The sequence below is a fragment of the Habropoda laboriosa genome, unplaced genomic scaffold (assembly GCF_001263275.1).
Source record: "Habropoda laboriosa isolate 0110345459 unplaced genomic scaffold, ASM126327v1 scaffold302, whole genome shotgun sequence".
Classification (NCBI taxonomy): domain Eukaryota; kingdom Metazoa; phylum Arthropoda; class Insecta; order Hymenoptera; family Apidae; genus Habropoda; species Habropoda laboriosa.
In genome coordinates, this window is record NW_017100444.1 from 477,935 (window position 1) to 486,237 (window position 8,303).

Consider the following 8,303-nt stretch of genomic DNA (forward strand, 5'->3'; position numbering starts at 1 on the left):
ATGCCGGATATAACCGGCGCTAGTCGCGAAAGGGCTAACTATCTTCTAGACTATTCAAATTGAAATGATGAATGAAAATAATAATATCTACTAGAAAACAAACGGAATCAAGGAGGCGACGTTAGCGAAGGCGGTAATGAGAACAAACCAGTAACGTAACAAGCTCAAACATACCGATTTCTTGAGGCTCTCTCTTTTCTGCAAATTTTTCGATGACTAACCTATAACAGAACTATTCCATTTAAATACAGAAAGTTACAATTATTACATAGAAACACAGTATTGTTAAAATTACATCTCAAACCGTCACATAACCGCTTTGCCTTTATATCTTAGCATTTTTTAGAAAAATACAGAACGTAATGATTATTACATTATTTACATTTTTAATTTCTGAGAAATTATACTACGCGACTGAGTTCTAATCAATTTTTTGTAGTATTATTATGACAGCAATAGTTTAACAAAAGATTGCAAGGTTTAAATTCAGTTTACGTGATTGAAGCCATTCGGTTGTTCATCCTAAAATACGGTATTATTTAAAAGAACAACGAAGTCACAACTTTATTTGTTAAAGTCGTTCATATTTTTTTTTTAAATAATTCAAATAATCATGAATTAAATTCTTAAATATACTCATGCTATTAAGTTTATACAGGATGAAAAACTTTAAACTAAAAAGTATCTACGAATTCCATAAGGATGCAATAACAAATTTTCTTTATGTTAAAAGTATGTACACTACCGGCCGAAAGTTTGGAATCACTTGCCAATTTGTATTAATATTGCATCCGCTACTAATTCTTTATTGATTTGAAATTGATGTTGTGGAGATCAATAGCACTTTGTCTCATTTCGATTGATTTGATTATAAATGCTAACATTTTTGGGGAATTTTTGTGCAACTTGCAATGCACAGTGATTCCAAACATTTTGCCGGTAGTATTCGTCCTCTTCAAGGAGACGCAAAAATTTTATTGACATTTAGGTCTTCTAGCTTTTTGCAGAAACGTAGTGGCGCAGAGAAACGGAAAATTCTTTACGCAGGAAGGTTTGGTTAATTGGGCCATCGGTTAATTAGGGCAACCGTTTATTTTAGAACAAATCCTGAAGAAGGGAATCTAATCGTGAAAATAACCAGAATTTAGTTCGTTCATTCGAGATAGTACAACCTTTAATCAGGACAGAGGCAATTAAGCAAGTTAATTAAATTAAGGCAAGGAAAGCCATTCCTTGTCTGTGTTAAGTGTCTGGGTACAGATTCCGTTTCACTCTACCCAGTCAGGAGAATACGAAAAACGTACACCTAACAAATAACTGAAATGTGCTTGACTTTCAGTAGGTACTTGTGTATATTTGATATGTGTACGAAATCAGAATTATGTTTCATGTAATATTTTCCCTTAATTTCTACCATTTTTTGCAGAAATTATTACAATTTGGTATTACGTTTGTGTTTATTTTATAAACGATGAGTTGTTTTTTATTTGGTATATTTATATCTTTGATTCTACATACATATTTTAATAATTCAGGCACATTGATACTTTTGTATCTTACACTTGTTAAATTAAATATGCTATACCTCTTGTATTTGTCAAATTAAATGCACACTACTGAAAAAGAGACATGTAGAACACTTCTGTGTCCCATTTAGAATTTAGAATTTTCTCGAAAATTCGATATTCTAACAATTTGAGGGAATAAATTACGTTTAGTAAAGAGTAACGCTGTAGTTCGTTCATAATATTGATATATATTTTTTTCAGTAATTCTATAATAAATCACAGCATCCCTAGTTTCACAATAAAAAATACTTCCAGACCCACAACAGTATGGACATACAAGCTTAAAGCAAGGTACTGCAATCTTATAACTTCCCTAGCCAGAATTGGAATTATATAAGATCTCTCCTGCTATTGCGGGTCTATGTAACATGATATAAATCATATTATACGAAGAATACTCTTCAATACAAGAGCACAGAATGGCCATCGAGGATGAATTGAAAGCATACGGTTCGAAACTTTCAGCATGTAAACTTCACGGCTAGCAAAAAAACAGCAAAATATTAGAGGATAAGAGTTGAATTGCGATAAGACAAGTTTCATAAACATCGTAGCACATATCCCTGTTCACGATACCGCAATAGTAGTGTAATTTTATGTACTTGTAACGCTATACGGAATGCTTTGGAAATCGTAGTACAATAAGGGAATTCAATCATGAATGTAATACAATCTGACAGTGTTCTAGGGGGGATTGTTTCCTCTCTAATCACATCCCAATTAAACGAGACGATGGTCTAAGAGAAAAACAACATTGATTAGCGTACTAGTAGGGTACTTCACTAGCGCACACTTAATCAATAATTAGGCTTAATTCAATAGTGCTGTTACAGAACGTGTAGTGAAAGTGTAAAATTCCAGAAATGTGTTTGATGTTGTTGTATTAAATGTTTAGTTCGAACGGGTGTCGTTCTAGGTGTATGGTTTTACACTGTCTGTCGACCTTGTGCAGGTACGTCGGTTTTATACTAGTTGTGGCACCTTGCTTCCTACCTTCCTAATGGTCAGGAAAAGGCCTGGAGTCGAGCGTCGCTTCATGGGTTTTTCCCGACTTTGCTGCCTTCCTACCCGTGGCGGTTGCTTGGCGTTTTGGTTTATAATTGTAAAGGTGTTTGGTTATGATAATAAGTGCAGTGTTAAATTCCGATGTTAAGTAATTTAAATAACAAAATAATTTTATTTTACTACATTTTCTACACGAAATCTTATAAGTTCTATACCTTAAGCTAACAATATATTCGGCGAGTCACACGATTAACAAACGAACATCGATTCTCGATATTGGTATATACGCAAGATATACACGGAATATGCATTATGTTTGTGCATACATACGTCGTTTAAGTGAATTATACAAAATATGCAAAATAAAAGCTACATTTTCAGTATACAGGGTGTATCTACCCGACCAGAAATTTCAGTTAGGCAGATATTAGGTCCGCATTAGGCTAGCCTAATTTGCCTGATAGGCCCGCATGCGGTATGTAACGCAGAATATTCACGAACGCCTAATTGGGAATTGGCTTTCCCAATGAGGCCAACCGCATTAGGCCCATATTAGAATAGCTTTATTAAGCTGTCATTGGGAAACATTAATGTAATCTCAAATCTTATTGAAAGCTCTCACGCAAGCATACGTCCGACTCTGAAATGTCTGTAAATATTCCTACATATAAGTTTGAGAGCCCCACTCCACCTAATTTAGGTGTGCACTCGGCCATTCCCATTTCAGCCACGTATGGCAACTGTTAGGAATGCCCAACCTAAGCGTGCACTCGGCCACCCCCATTTGGGCCACGTATGGCAACTGTTAGGAATGCCCAACTTAGGCATGCATCATTCCTTCCGAATTAGGACCTAATGCGGTAACGATTAAGCTTGCAGCATTTAGGTATGCCTAATCGTTTCCGCATTAGGCCCACATTCGTCTTTAGGCATGCCTAACTGAAATTCTAGTCGGGTAGTAACTGGGCCGAGTTATAACTCGGTTATTATTGAAGATAAAAAAAAATTATAGAGGAACAACTGAACAATGTGATGAAAAGTGTAAAGAAACTTGTAAGAAAATTGGCATGCCTAACTGAAATTCTAGTCGGGTAGTAACTGGGCCGAGTTATAACTCGGTTATTATTGAAGATAGAAAAAAATTATAGAGGAACAACTGAACAATGTGATGAAAAGTGTAAAGAAACTTGTAAGAAAATGTTTAGAATGCAATGGTAAAACATTAAAATATTTATTGTAGGTGGTGGAAAAAGAGGTAAATATTTCGGGAAGTGTTGAGTTTTTCACAATTGTATCCTAATACTTTCTTATTCATAATAGCGCGAAGAATCGATGCATACAAAAAAAAAAATCATAGAGTAGCATTTAAAAAGCGAGTGCAATTGCATTTTGCAACTGCACTGGTGCATTTCCGTGAAAAAGCACATTGCAGGATGATACAGCTTGTTAAACTATCCAAAACTTTAATGCATAAACTTCTGTCCAAGTCTCACATCTTTATCTTACTTCTATAAAAACATTCATAAACATTCGCAGTCTAATTATAACAAACTATTGCTCAACACTTATAATGGTTGTCTTTTTATATTTTATAAATATATTTTACCAGAATTCGAAGCTGGAGCAAAATTGTTGTAGTGCTCGACACTATGTGGTGTATTACGACAGCAGAATATCCTGCTTAAAGTAATTAGCCTACGAATAATTCACAAGCATTTCTACAAAGCGGAAAGTATTATTCACGTGGAAAATAAAATTGTTTGGCTAACAAGGGAACATCCCCAACTGTCACTCATCGATTTTAATGAAATTTACGTATGGTGTAGTTCTCGAAAAAATATTTGACACCTACCTTTTTTTATCGGCTGTCATTCAGTTTGAAGGGGTAAAACTGCCAAAAAATGCCAGCTGTCTCACTAAAAAATCAGCTCTTGTTGGAAATAACGCAATTTTGCAATATATTAAAAATTATTATCTATGTGTATTAAAATTTTGTGGCAAATACGTAGAAACTCAAAGTTGAACATTTGTAAGACCCCAAACTGCCCTCAACTATTTTTTCTTTCGCTAAAGATATCATAGTTGTGAATTGATCGAACAGAACGTGTCTTATACGATCCAAAATTGCTAGTACCAATTCTGGCCATTCGAGGATTAATTACTAATACCTAACGTGATGTAACTGTTTGAAAAGTTATAAAAATTTATAAGTTTCACGACCATAAGTAATCCAACGCTGCATTTTGCACGAAATGTAAGTAAACAACGAATGTAATAATTTTTTATTATCGTACAAAAAATCAAAATTCCAATTTATCTATATTTTATAATTCAGCCAAGAGTATCTGTACACAAATTTACATGAAAATGGATTAACATCTTGCATGAAAAATGAACAAAAAAGTGCGAATTTTTAATATATTATTTAAACAAATAGATTTTTCTAAAATCAATTAGGTAGGTGAAGTCATCATTAGAAAGGAGACAATCTCTACATTTAAACCATTTCTCTATGTGTAATAGTTTCCGAGATATTGGGCCAAATACCCATTTTTGAGGGCTGTTTTCACCCCCTTAACATGAATGATGACCGATGAAAAAAAATACGTGTCAGATATTTTTTTCGAGAACTACATCATACTTAATTTTTATCAAAATGAATGAGTGACACTTGGGGATGTTCCCTTGCAAAAATGTTTCGTTGCAATAAGCGCGCGAAATTATTCAGTCATTATTTTATATTGTATCTCAAAATATAATATTTTATTGTTCGTGAGAAGTAACTTGGTAACAAATATCTTAGTTTAGCATAAATTTTCAAATAAGGTATAAAATTAATGTTAAAATTGAACTTATATTGAGGTTTTCATAAGTATCCAGTGAATTATATAAATTTGAAATAAGGAAAGTGGGATTGTTTGAAACTCGTATATATTTAATTGATATTAATATAACAAGTGTTAGAAAGTCCATTTTTGGGGCCTCTGAAAGGTGCTCCTTGAGATAAGGCTCAGCTCACTGGCGTACACGGGGACTCATCCAAGGTTCTTCCGAGACTAGCTTTGCCCCAGCATTGTACAGAATCGGACAGGACGACGCGACCTCGTATTTTACCGAACTACCGGACGTGCTGTTTGGCGATCGACTCTTCACTTGTCAGTTTGACATTTGTACGACGCGGCTTTTTTACTAGAGAAAATACACTTCACATGTGTAAATTGTCAACGCGTAAGCTACTTTACGCCCACTCTATTTCACAGTTCGGAGTGTTTCTGACACTGGTATTACTTTTCTGTTCTTTTAAATGAAAGTTTATTATTACTACAAAAGGGGAAAAAACAAATGTCATGCAATATTAAAATTGCGTACGGGGAAAGGCAAACGCTCTTCTCGTTGCCTTGTTCGAAACAGATATTTAAAAAAAAAAATCTTCAATTGGTCACCGCGTTTCGGTTATTTTATTCGTTCTGTCGTCCTGTCTTGATCAAAACTAGTCGAAGGTAACCATGGTCCTCTTTAGTTCTCGTAAGGTTCGAGTCTCCGGATACAATGTAGATTACAAATCTCCGGATCACTACACTTTATATGTACGTGAGTGTAGGATCGATAATAGGGTGACAATGATGGTGAATTCAGTTCTAACAATAATGCACAATATACATATTTAGAAATATCATAAAATAATACAATTCGACTTGAGGAAACGCTGGACGCTAACCGACTGATTTTCGCCTTTGTTTATCTTGTCGCCACTTGCACGCTTTCTATTGTTTTAGGAAGGGCCGCGGCTAGCGTCCTATTCTAGTATTCTAGCATATGATCTCCCCTCAGTATATGAAGGTTGCTTGTAGAAGAAATAAATAAATAGAGAGAAGATAGGCGGAAATGGAAAGAAAGCTCGTTTCGTTCTGGACCACCTAGTGAACTCGTCAGTAAGGCTCCCTATTTAAGAGACCATGCTTGAGGCACGGGGAACAGTTAGTGTTGCCTCGCAAGAAATCGCGACGAACCTTCGGTCTGGCGGATTATCGTCATAAACTTGTTTAATTGCACCGCCAGACCAAGGTACCGGTCCTCTCGCGCGTACCGTACCCCCCGTGAAGAGGTCAGGTGCGCGGTGGAAAGTCACGCGGCAACCCCTGGGAAAAACCCAAAAAATGGGGTTTTCTAATGTTAGCAACAATCCCTTTCCCTTGGAAGGAGCTGTGTCCCACCTAAACAATCTCCACCAATGAAGACTCAGTACCCACACGCCCCAGAGGAAATGGGCCACCAATCAGCAACTGGCCGAGCTGATAAAACCAAGGACACGAAGCAGAAGCGCGTTTTTGATAGTCATTTGATAGTCACGTCGCGATATCACCTTAAGTATCACTCTTGTTGTAAATTAAAATAGTTGTTACAAAAAGCAGATTCGTCTCAGTTCTTAGCATTTCACACTGAGGTGTGAATAAACTCGCGTATCGGTTCGGCACTTAAGCATCGAGCAGTACGCGACCCAAACAGTTAGACTCACAAAGGAACATCTTGAAGTAATAATCACCGATCTAGATTAAATTTTAGTATATGCTAGATCTCCAAAAAATATTTCACACGTATTTTTTGTATCGAGAATCGTCCACGTTGAAGGAATGATAATCGCTCTCAAAGTCGGGGGTAGTAAACGTATTTAGACCAATATCTTGAAAAGTATTAGAAATAAAGAGATGGTGTGAATTGAGGAAATTTATATTTCGTTGAACGACGAAGAAAGTCTGTTTGTTTAAGTAATATACTGAAAATTATAACTTTTTTGTTAATTTCTCTTGTAAAATATTTATCGATTTTCGTGTAAATTTATGTATGCATATAAATTACATACCAAATTCAAAATATGAATAGACCAGAATTTTGATTTTTTGCAAAATAAGAGAAATAATTATTCTTAAAACTTGCTCTTATTTTATGTTAGGTACATTTATAAAACTGTTCGTGTTTACAAGTTTTCCGATTGTATTATACTATGTGTTGTTAGTTATTTTCCAATAGAGAAATGAATGCCCCAGGTGTTGAAGGTAGTATTCTAATATAAATGCTACGATTTATACAAAGTTATTTAAAGAGACAAATTATTTCGACAATAAAATTGCAAGAAAATGATTAATTGTCACGTATTTATATTATGAGAAAATAAAGAAGTTAAATCTTGCTGATTCAGACTATTTCTGAATTACAGCAAGAGTAAAGTAACTGTAAAAGATAAAGTACAACTACTTTTAAAAAGTTGATATTTCAGCTATAATTCATAAAACCTATTGAATGATATACTCAAGTATAATCAGCAGTATTGTTTCTGATGTGCTCGTGTTTCGTTGCAATCAACCTTTTCGAGCCTTGTCGATTTTTGCACGTGGAGTGCCAACTAAGACTAATGGTTCGTTTTCCGAAGGACCACCTCCTTATGACAGAGGACAACAACTATTACTAATGGTCTAAACTTCAAGTGACTCGACTCTTGGTGTGGTCAGATGGATTCTAATGTTCCCTTCCGCGAAAGGTCCCACGACACCTCGGTGCGAGGGCGCATCGCGGGGGTGAGGCCCTCGGATAGGTTGAGTACATTTTCGATAGTGGTGGGGAAGGGGGGCTTGCGAAAACTATTGGCTAAATCATAGGTGGGAAAAACTACACGAGAATGCCACCCCCCCCAGACCATAGGTCACTCTCAGGTACCAAGCGTACCCTTGAGTG